Source organism: Aedes aegypti, unplaced genomic scaffold (genome assembly GCF_002204515.2).
Source record: "Aedes aegypti strain LVP_AGWG unplaced genomic scaffold, AaegL5.0 Primary Assembly AGWG_AaegL5_hic_scaff_1655_PBJ_arrow, whole genome shotgun sequence".
Taxonomy (NCBI): domain Eukaryota; kingdom Metazoa; phylum Arthropoda; class Insecta; order Diptera; family Culicidae; genus Aedes; species Aedes aegypti.
The window spans coordinates 12,619-25,236 of record NW_018735113.1 but is presented as its reverse complement, the minus strand read 5'-3'; positions in this window follow the sequence as shown (position 1 = coordinate 25,236).

Below are 12,618 nucleotides of genomic sequence, written 5' to 3'. Positions count from 1 at the left end.
TTTGTTGCTGAAAAGTGACAAGTTGAGTCATAAAATCATGAAGCAGGATCATGGAATCATGAATTTAATTCATGAAAACAAACATTGTACGTCAATCAAGGTTCCAGTTTATATTTGTGATAGGCAAACAAACAAAAACGTGTAGGTTGTAATCCTTCCGGCTTATGCGTCGGTAGTTTCGAAAGAAAACGTACTGGATTATTCTTTGGGTGACCAGCAATTTATCCAGGCGAGACAGATGTTGACTGCGTAACAGAAGAAGAATAAACGTTCATTTCAGACCGTAATGAGTGTCTCCAAGAATGACACATCTCTAGCAGGAACGCGAATATCCAGTGCTTAGATTTGGATGTGTGGGTATCAGTAGGATGCACCCTAAATATCCCGTTCTTCAAGAGCCACCCTAGGCTGTCAAGAGAAAACAGTAATGAATAAGCACGAATGAAGTGAAGACGCGTTGTAAACATTGGAAGAGAAATAAATCGTTTTATTAGTTAAATCGTCTGACACTCATAGTAATCCGTTCCGATCCCCCACAGATGCAAAGTTTTCTTTCAAAAATAAATTGTGGCAAATCATTCCTGGGCTCATAAAAAGCTGATCATTTGTTGGCTTATGAGAAAGTTCTTTACTCTGCGAAGGTAGAATGTGGAGCTGGAACACAGACAGGATGTGTTAACTGTTCTATTGTAAGACGTGGGAGAACGTATCACATCTGAGCAGTTGAAATCGCCGAAGAGCATGTTAGCAAAATATTCGCTTAACGATGAACGCTTGCAAGTAAATTTTGGAACAACCAACAGCACCGGCAGCTTAACTGGGTCGTGAAACAATTTTGGAATTTATCGACAAGCCGCCAAGAATTCCATCCAAATGATGACAAAGTTCCGAAGAGCATGATCCAGTCTAGAACAGTGAATCCTTTTCACACACACACAATTTTTTCAATTTCACTCGAAAACACCACCGAACACAAAAGACGTGTTAACTGAGATGAAAAAAAGTAATACATAGCTTTATTTTCGATGTATAAAAATTTACAACATTTTTTTTACAGTGTATATTTTTTTCCAGATAGTCCCAACAATAACCTAAAACTTTGCGGAAGGCACCAAACTGATCGGACAAACCGTTTCTAAGTTATAATTTTTTGAGCCGATGATGCAAAAAGGCATTTTTGGGCATAAAGAAAGCATGTGCAAAATTTCATCCAAATCAAAAAATACCATGCCCACACAGTTACGGATCACCCACAGTGACGGATCACTTTGGCGTTCAACATCGGATAAGTCGCTCAAAACATAAACGTTGACGTGAAACATATTTTTCCCATGTTATACTATTTGTCTTTTATCATTTGTAATGTTAAGCACAAATTCAACCGCTAAATAACGATGTTTTTGACAACTGCTTGAGTTGGTACCAAGCAGCTATCATTATATGGTCCTTTTCTGTAAGAAGTGCCATCAGCATTCATAAGCTCCCACATGTGGTAAAATTCAAATGTTATAGCATAAAACATGCTCGTTCGCTTCGATTTAGTATGAATTCATCTTTGGAAAACATTTTTCTTGATTGTTGATTCTAAATACCGAATATTAGCACTTCTAACTAGTGATCCATAATATGGACCAGGAAATGATTGTTTACCACGGTTATGGATCACTTCCAAAAAATGTAGATTTCTGCCATTTTAAGCATTGGTTTCGACATTTTCAGACAATAGCACTAAGGATAAAACGAATAAAACATTAAGGTTTGTAAATTTCATTTTAAGCAGACAAAATTGGGTGGAAAACTTGGTGTGGAGCGTAAACAGTTCATTTCTCAGTTACTACAATGCAGTATCACAAAAAAAAGGCATTTTACCCTTGTTTCCAATTCTTACACTGCTATTTTTGCAGTAATATGTGACACATTGTTAACTTTCGCCAAATCATGCAATACAGATGCATTGAGTTGAAAATCTCTTGATTTTGCGCACTGATCCGTAATATGTCACAATTTGATCCATAATATGAAAGTTGATCCATAATATGGTTTTCAGAAACCAAAAAAAATTTAAATTTTTATGCAATCCTATGTAAATATTACACTCAAAACAGTTTACTAACCGATGTTCCAATTTGAAACGATTCAATTCGTGCTTTTAAATTACAATTTTACGTTTTCCATGTCGTTTTATTGAATTTTATAGGTTGGACTCCACACTATTTGATCCATAACTGTGGGGTCATGGTACAAAAGTAAACCGACATTCGAATTCAAATGGAACCGCTCTGTAGCAGCTTTTTGATGTAGGTCTGGACACAACTTCTTGGACAGAATGCCAAAAAAACAACCTGGGGAATTCAATGGCAAAATACTGTACGAAAATTTCTTGTATAATCCCTGTCAATCAATAGAGAATAATTAGAAAGGGGGAGCCCTGCCTTAGGAAATTCTTGGGTCATTTGTGTAATTCCTGATCGAATACTTGAAGGATTTACTTTACGATTTTCCGAATTATACCTCAATCAATTGGAAACTTCCTGAAGTAACTTGAGCTTGAAACGTATATCAATAATTTCTATAGGGTTTTGATGCAAAAGGATTGGAAAGATTCACGACTTTGGCTTAGAGGAACTGCTATTAGATTATATTATTCTCTATAACATAGAGTTTTATGAACATTGCTGTCATTCTTTGCTCTAGACCAGGGCCAGATTTACAAATGTAAAGGCCCCGAGGCCAGAGTCATGAGGGGGCCTTTGACATAGATTTTTTTTTCGATAAAATTGAATGTAATCTTTTTGGTTATTGGTAATTGAATTGAATGTAAGGTTTTAATTTAACCGCTTCGAGACCCTCATAAGTGTACTGAAAAAACTTATGTTGTAGGGTTGTTCATGTATAATAAAATTTTAAAACTTCGAGACTTATCTAGGAATTACTCCGGGAAATTTACGGGAGTTTTTCTGCATTTCCTCAGAGATTTCTCAGGGAATTCTTATAGGATTCATCCAGGAATTCGCCAAGGATGTCTACAAGAATTCGCCAGAAATTCCTACATAAACTCGATTGGGATCTCTCCAAAAAATTCTTCAAAAATTCCACAGGAACTGCAGAGAAATGCTTGATAAATTGTTTTTGGAATATCCCAGACAAATTTTCCGGGCAATTTGGGTAAGGAATTAACATCAATTTTTCCGGAAATTCCCCAGGAACTTCAGAAAAATGCTTTCAGGAATGTCCCAGGGATCCACCAGGGATGTCTCCAGGAATTCCCCAGGCATTTTTCAGGGATTTCTCTAAGAATTGTCCAGGGATTCCTCCAGGAATTTCCCAGGGATTCCCTAGAAATTTCTCCAGGATTTTTTCCCTATAGGAATTCCTGCGGAATTCCTACAGAAATATTCCTAGGATTACTCCAAGGGTTCTTCCTGGGAATCCTCCGTGATTCCTCCAGGTATTCTTCCGGGTTTCCTCCGTGATTCTTCCAGGTATTCTTCCGGGATTCCTCCAAGAATTCCTCCGGGATTCCTCCGGGATTCTTCTAGGAATTCCTTCAGTGACTCATCCAGGATTCCTCCAGGAATTCCTCCAGAATACCTTCAGGAATTCTTCCGGGATTCCTCTGGGAACTCTTGCTGGATTCTTTCAGAAATTTCTTCAAGAATTTCACAGGAACTGTAGGAAAATGCTTCAGAAATTATTCCAGGAATGTCCCAGCGATTTCTTCATGAATTCTCCGGACAATTTGGGAAAATAATTAACATAAATTTCCCCAGACATTCCCCAGGGATCTTCCTGCAGGAATTTTCCAGGAACTTATTCAAAAATTCTCAGGAGATTCCTTCAGAAATTCTCCAGATATTCTTCCGAAAACATCCCAGGAATTCCTAAACAAACACTGCCGGGAATTGTCCAAGCATTCTTTGAGAAGTTTCTCAGAAGACTCTTCCCAAAATTTCTCCGGAAATTCTCCAGAAACTTCTGAGAAATGCTTTCAGGAATGTCTCAGAGATCCCTTCAAGGATTCACCAGGGATGTCTCCAGAAATTCCACAGGAATTTTTCAGGGATTTCTCTAACAATTCTCCAAGGAGTCCTCCAGGAATTGCCCAGAGATTCCCTAGAAATTTCACCAGGATTTGTTCCTACAGAAATTCCTTCGGGATTCCAACAGAAATTTTCCTGGGATTCCTCCAAGGATTCTCTCAACGATTCCTCCAGGATTCCTTCAGGAATTCTTCCGTAATCCCTCCAGTAATTCCTCCAGGATTTCCTCAAGGGATTGCTTTACGAATTCTTACGGGATTCCTGCGCGATCCCTCCAGAAATTTCTCCGGGATTTCTTCAAGGGATGCCTCTAGGGATTCGTCCAGGGATTCCTCCTTGAACCCTCCAGGAATTCCTCTGGGATTTCCTCCAGGGATTTTCCGGTATTCCTCCAGGAATTTATCAAGAAGTTTCTCCTGGATTCCTCCAGGATTTTTTCCGCTAGAAAATCTTGCTGGATTCCTCATGAAATTTTTTCAAGAATTCCACAGGAACTGCAGAGAAATGCTTTAAAAATTATTCCTGGAATGACCCAGAAATTTCTTCATGAATTTTCCAGTGAATTAGGGGAAGGAATTAACTTTATTTTCTCCAAAAATTCCTAAGGTTTCTTAATTCAGGAATTTTCCAGGATTTTTTTCAGCAATTCTCAAGGGATTGTCTTCGATTTAAATAAAAATACATCGCACAGACTTCAATTCCGTAGAATCCTTAATCTAAATGTTTCCTTAGCTATGTTAAAATCGTACAAGTGATACACATTATTAAACATTTCACAACATACATCAAGCGGATTATTTTGCCCATATAACGTTCGATGAGCAGCGTGTCGGAATAGTGCAGTCCTCCGTAGGAGCCTCACAGGAGTGTTGAAACTTAATTTTCCTAACAGACTAATTCTGCAGAGATTCCTCCAGAAATTCCTCAACTTTACCTTTAGGATTTTTTTTCAGGTTTCCTACCACAGTTTCCGATATATCTGAAGGAATTCCACAAGAAGCTTCTCCGGGCTTCATCCAGGAACTGCTCAAAGAATTCCTCCAGGAATTCTTTTCTAGAAGAATTTCCTTTGTTATTTCTATAGGAAGTTTCGAAGAATCATCGGTTTGGAAAAAAAAATGTTTTGCATCACTTGATGATTTTCTTATGGAATTTCAAGGAAGATTCCCTGACCAATTCTTGGAGCCATGCATAAAAAAAGGCTAAATAAATGCCAGCAATAATTCCTTGAGAAATCTTCGGAGGAATTCCTGGATAAAAACATTAGAAACATTCCTAGAGCTTGAGGAATGCCTGGAGGAATTTTCTGATCAATCCGACAATTTTCATTTGTTTAGAATTACGAGAGAAATTTGAAATGAGCTACCAGTCAATTAAAAAATAAAATAATAATAAATTATAAATAATAAATTGAGGAGATCCTAATCAATTATCTCCCTTCAGAAAATTCCCTACATAAATTTCTTAACGAAGTATACGTTGCCAATAACAAAATAATAGAACGTGATGATTTGCCAAGGTTCTACAATACACGCGTTCCTAAAATGTGTCTTTTTTCTTCTCAAACACTTCATAAAAAACTAATTTTCAAGCCACAGCGTCATTAATTCAAAAAACTCATTTTATTTTTTTCAATCGAAATTTTGTTCAGCTTGATCTACATTTCCTGGTATTTGCCTTCGCGGAAACACCAGACATAAAAAAAAACATTAGTCGGAAATACTAATCCATTATGTAGCCCGAACAGGGATCACTCTGAATACGGTAAAGCGATAGGGTTTTGTTCTACTTCGTCGTAAGCGCTACTATTCGTCGTATCAAACTTTAAATGTTCCACTATGGCGGATATTCAAACTTACCTGCAACATAGATTCATTATCCAAGTGTAATTTTGTGAAAGCTGATATGGTTTGTACACTTGTACACCAAAAATGCAATAAAAACTACTGTAGTTCGGTAAATAACTTCAGTTCAATTATCAACTTTGCACTTTTTCACCGAAATCGCATGGACGAACACGATTTGAGAGAAATGCTTAGTGATCGACGGAGCCTCACCACTTTCCAACACAAGTTTCTTCCCGCCCCCGTGGGTGACTTACTTCGCCGGGCACTTATTTTCACTATGAAAAACCTTCGTACTTCTTCACTGAAGGATTTCATTCCAATCACACGCCGTAAAACTTCAATAAATCACCAAATTGAAATTCACCGCGTATAATTGAAAATGTAAACAAAGTTCAATCCGTCGTACTGAGAAAAAAAAGCTTGTGCGCATCATACGCTCGACGTAAAAATACGGTTCCTTTGATTGTGTTGTTTTCGCTGTACTGTGAGCAAATGCCATTATTGTATGGTCAAAAGGAATTGTGTTCATATGTTTGGGCTGAATTTTGATGACGAACAATTAATTTTAAAGGAAATTAGTATATTCCATCATGCTCATGGAATGGAGGGAGATGCCCGTAGATCTATATATTCTAGTAAAACATTTTATTATAGCGTTGATATGTTGTGTTTTAACCATTCAATACACACAGTGAGCCGTAAGTTGTGAGACGAATCTGGAAACTGATTGCGACGGAGTTGAAAACGATACGACGGACTGAGAATACGGTAAGATGCATTTTCTTTGCATTATTTCCAAAAAGAGATCAAGACTAATCAAAATGTTATTGTACAATGCTAAAGCTGTTTTGAGAAAAAATGTTTGGCATCGGTTTGTATCAGCATTATTCACTGCAATACTGGGAAAATTGCAGTACTCACTGACCAATGCTTAATACGATGGATACTAACACATCACCCTGTTGGTACAACAAGATTTAGCAGTTTGTCAAGCGGTTGTAGGAACACAGCATAGTTTGACTAACTTTGGGGCGTCGTCAATGTTGGTCAAACCGTCTGACCGTTTTTCAATCAGTTGTGTTTTTTCAAATTCTTTGACCCCTGAAGAGTTTAATAAAATCAAAATTGCTAAATAGAGCTAATAAATAACATTTTTACTGCCTTTTCTGAAAAAAAAACGGAAGGATTTGTGTGAGATGTTTGACTCAGCATTTAATCAAATTTTACAACCATCAGAGTAAATAAATCGTAGAATATTTTAGTCCACAAAAATAACGTAGAAAAGAACCTGCTGATAGTGAAAGCAAATCTGTCCGATTCAGAGATCTTTGAGTGTTCATCATGAATTGGGGATTATTTTGGGTTAATGAATAAAAATATAGTGTTTATTTAGAAAAAAATTTAAAATGTGACTCAGAATCGTCCCATTCGAAGAGTGGACTTATGCGCGTTCCGTTTAGGTAGGTAATCAATCGGATTCTTGGGTTAAGGAACAACACAGATGAAGAGAGACTGAGTGGTTTAAGCTAATTTATTTTAATTTTGTTTTATCCATAAGTTTATAAAACCTCCAGCAGAACTCAAGAATCAAATTGCTCAAAGAAATAAGTTAAGGTCACGAAAAATGTTGAGCTGCGTAATCAATGACCGATGTTTTTAAAACAAAACTACTATCAAATAAGATTACTGCTATTGTACTATTAAATTGTTTTACTGCTACATTGTTTTCATTTAGTTATGGTCTATTGAATTCCTGAAGAAACTTGTCTATCATTAATTAGAAACTAACAAAGCAAAAATTTTGTAATCCAAAAACACGTTACCTGTCAGAACTTCGATTTCATAATTTAAAAAAAAAAAAGTCCAATGGATTATCGCCCAACTCAACTCACTGCAACGGAAGCGCACTTTCATTCATTTAATGAGTATTAATTGTAGTACACTGCACAATTTATGGGCTGTTTGGTGCTGTGCTGAGGCTAAATCTCCAACACGGATACAACTTCTACTCCACCTGGATGACGGCGAAAGATCCGAATCATCCTCAGCGAGAACGTTTAACAATTACGTCGCTCAAATTTTGAACAATATTAGTATTGCCGTTTCCTTACTGTCCTGGTTTAAGTATGAAATCCTTCTTCCAGTGTCACGTTATTTATGAACGCTCCCCGACGTCTTTCGTGAAACTGAGCACACAAGACTGAGTGGAAAGTTATGCTGTTTCGAGCACAACGGAGACGGAAATTAATTTTAACAATTATCAGTATCAATTAGCGGATGGCTAGAATCGTCAATCATGTTGCACGTTATAATCTTTTTGAAGTAACTTCAAGTGAGATTTTCAAGAGCCCTGAGTAAGGCGTCCAATCACGACTAGGGTATTGGAATTGAATCCAATGTGCAGTCTCACTTGATTTTGAAATTTTGGGATATTTGCTTTTGCTTACCATTGTTTTCAGTGAGGATATGCCTTTCTTGTTTTGTTCAATTCGAACGAGTCATGTTCCAACAATCAAATCAAGTAGACTGCAATTTAACAAAAATCGACAACGCCTGCATTTTATTCGACATTGGTTACACCATCCTGCAAACGTATAACACCAACCCCCCGAACAGAAACCAGCACACAGATTCGAGCTAGCTCCATAAATTTCTATCTCATTTCCATCGAATTTGATCCGAACACGTGTAGATGTGTGAGTGTTCTGTTCGCCCCAGCATCCTAGGCAACTCAATTCCATCCAGCTGAGGATGGACAACAGCAGTGAACGTAAGGGTATGCGATATGTTGTAGAAGTCTGTCAATGATTGTTGGAAACGAATTTCCGCAAAGCTCTCTCCGGATAAACTTTCAGGAGTTCTTCCAGAGATACTTGCGGAAGTCCTCTCAAAGATTCTTGCATGTCTATGAAGGTTTCCCCACCAATTTGTTCAGAAATGTTTCCAGGAAACTTTTAAAAGTTATTCCAGTAAAAATAAATTACATATCGCATACCCTTGGTGAACGACAACGACGACGACAATGACGATCATTTTAGAACTGGCAGCTTTCAATCGAACTGAACCACTGCCCCACCACGCGTGCACCATCTTCGCCAATACCAATTCCCCTATCTGGGCATATGTGTTTGACCTGATAGAGCCACCATTTCCGCCGTGGCTGCGTTTGCTTGCATTGGTCCTGGTCGATCGGTCGTCGGTGGGTTACCCATCTGTTACCATGGGGAGATAGATGGCAGAGAACCAACATTATGATGCACCGGGCCGGGACTACACCGGGAAAGCCAATGTTTTACATGCATATTTTTCTCCGCAACCGGAGCTGCACACCGACAGCGGTGCTGCTCTGTCATCAGCATTGTGTTGCTTTCGCCTATCTGACTACGGACTACAAACAGTCGGCGCTGTTGTTCAAGATGGAATCTATCAATGTAGTAAAGGGATCACGGTGGAAGAGAGTATCGACAAGACATTCTAAACCGATTGGTACAAGTTTAGCTAAACACACAATTCAATAACCGTAATTCTACGGATTGTTGCTTTGTACATGACCGAAACGAGGTCAACAAAAACCATAAAGGGATCGAAAAATGACCAAACGTACTTCAAGACAATAAGAAGAAATTGAACATTGGAATTGAAAATTAAAGTGTTTATTCTGAAACTTGTCTGGAAAATAATCAAGAAATTGATTCAAGGAATCAATTAATCTTAAAGCTTTTCCGAAAAGATTTGTTAAGATATCCCAATCAATTTGTTCTTCCGCCTTATCGTTTTATCAGTTAGATATTGGTTTAAAGTGATCTTGATCTACCCTTCAAATGAGAAAAAGCTTCCATAGTAAACAAGTTTTATTTTCAATTATTTTCAGATTAATCATTTATTTCCGGAAACTGTGATATGTCAATTGGTTTATTGTACTTACAGCTGGAGCTTGTCAATACGACTTTACCTGTAAAAGAAGAAAAAACAATATTGTTAAATTAGTTAATGATAGGGAATATATCTGTTTCAATAAATCAGTCAGCAGGTGATAGAAAGAACTTCTTCCAGTGGAAAATATGCGTCCTCGCATTACAACAATACCCGAAGTTTAATTACCCTTGAAACCACCCAATCAAAAGTCGTTGTATCGAAGATGTGAGTGATGAAGTAAGCACAATTGTCAAACCACAACAATCCATTAGTTGAAACTGCAACACGGAGACGGAGACAAAATGCTGCGTTGAATGATAATTAATCCTTTCTTGTTGTCTTGCTGCTTGTTCGTTCATTGACCGACCGCCGCGAACCGGTTCATATCGCTTCCCATACCTTGTTCCCGTGGTACTTGTTGAAGAATTGGACCATAAAAATAAACAAACAAATTAATCCACCTGATGGAAGAGGTGTCTTTCTCGCGATTGTTTAATAAATCGATTGATTGGATTCCAATTTTTAAACGTCCGGCAAATTCGATGCAGCACGGTGTTTCTTTAGATGTATTCAGTAACCCGTCAATATAAGCTTTCATTTTAAGCTTCTTCCATGAATAACTCCATAAAGTATTTTAAGGTCCATTAAAAAATCAATTATCTTGAAATTTTCTCTGGAATTTCTTGATCTGAGATAAAATGTTTAGAAATGCTTATGGCAAATTTTCAAAGCACTATTTTATGATTTTTCCAGAAATTTTACCAATTTCTCTCCTGTAATTCTCACCGAGTTCATATCAAAACCAGAATTTCGACTTAAAATATTTCCAAGCCTTAAATAGTGAATCTCCAAGTCATACCATACCAAATACCAAAGCAGAATTTGAAGTTTGTAAGTTTTCCTTTTTCTTTAATTATTGCAGGAATCATCAAATTGCATCATATTAAGGTGAAGATGAATCGAAGCCAAAGCTCAAATTTTCAAGAGTACGGATCTGGAGAACCAAACAACCGTTTGAGCTGAAAACCTAATCGATTGTTCACCACCAGCTAGTGACCAATCGATTAAGTTTTCAGCTTAAACGGATGTTTGGTTCTCCAGATCCGTGCTCTTGAAAATTTAAAGTTTCGCTTCGATTCATTTTCACCTTAAATAAAACAAAAATCTATAGCCAGCAGTAATTTAACCGGGGCATTTTCTGGAATTCCATAACGGTTGCTTCCAGTAATTCAGTCTCTGAATTATCGAAGGTTTCGGGAACTTCTTTAAAAAGACCTGAAAAGTTATCAACATTTTCTAAAAAGACTTCGGAACTTTTAGAGGGTTCAAAGATTTTAAACTAGAGTACATAATAAATAAAATTTCGGTATCCTTCAAAAACTATAGCGTTGTTTTATCCATAAAATAATTTCTTGATTTGTGTCGGAAATACTCTGTTATTTTCTCCATAGTTCCCACAAATGTTGTCCCAGTTCTAAGGATACAGTATGAATTATTTCAAAGATTCATCAAAGATCTTTATCAGATGGTTCCTTGAGGGTTGACTATAATTTATCTATTTATACACCCTGGGATACCACCAGAAATTCACCATCTGTCCGATGTGTCCGGAATGACCATTAATATCCTTTCTTCTTAACATCTGGGAAGCTTTCTTTCTAGAAGCTGGAAAGCTTCTCTTCCAGATGCTGGAAAACTTTCTTTTCAAAACCTGGAAAGCGTTCTTTCCAGAAGCTGTAAAGTTTCCATTCCAGAAGCTGTAGGAATTCCTCCCCAGAAACAGGAAAGCTTCTCTTCCAGATGCTAGAAAGCTTCCATTCCTAAAGCTAGAATGTTTTCTTTATAGAAGCTTGATTTTTTCTCTTCCAGAAGCTGAAGAGCTTCCTTCTCTTCCAGAAACTTCTCATCCAAAGCTGGAAAATGTCTGTTCCAGAAGCTGGAAAGCTTTTCTTCCAGAAGCTAGAAAGCTAGTTTTCCAGAAGCTGGGAAACTTCTATTCCTTTTCGAGAAGCTCGAAAGCTATTCTTCCAGAAGTTGGAAGTCTTCTCTTCCAAAAGCTGGAAAGTTTTCTTTCCAGAAGCTTGAAAGCTTCACTTCCAGAAGCAGGAAAGCTTCTTTTCCATAAGCAGAAAAGCTTCTATTCTAGAAGCTAGAAAGCTATTTTTTCAGATCCTAGAAAATTTCTCTTCCAGAAGCTGGAACGCTTCTTCTCCAGAAGTTGGAAAACTTCTCTTTATGAAGCTAGACAACTTCTTTTCTAGAAGCTGGAAAGCATCTTTTTGAGAAGCTGGAAAGCTTTTCTTCCAGAAGCTGGAAAGCTTTTCCAGAAGCTGGGAAGCTTCTCTTGAACAAGCTGAAAAGTATTTTTTCAAGAAACTGGAAAACTTCAATTCCAGAAGCTGAAAAGCTTCTTTTCGAGAAGCTGGAAAGCTTCTCTTCCACAAGCTAGAAGTCTTCTCTTCCATAAGCTGGAGAGTTTCTTTTCAAGAAGCTGGAAATCTTTTCTTCCAGAAGCTGGAAAACTTCTATTCTAGAAAGCTTCTTTTCGAAAGCTGGTAAAATTATCTTCCAGAAGTTGGAAAGCTTCTATTCCAGGAGCTGGAATTTTTTTCTTGAAGCTGGAAAGCTTTTTTCTAGAAGCTTAAAAACTTCTCTTCAAAAAACTGGAAAACTTCTCTTTGAGAATTTGAGAAACTTTTCTTCTAGAAGCTGGAACGTTTCTTTTCGAAATCAGGAAAACTTTTCTTCAAAAGCTGAAAAGCTTCTCTTCCAGAAGCTGGAATATTTATCTGCATGAAGCTACAAAACTTCTCTTG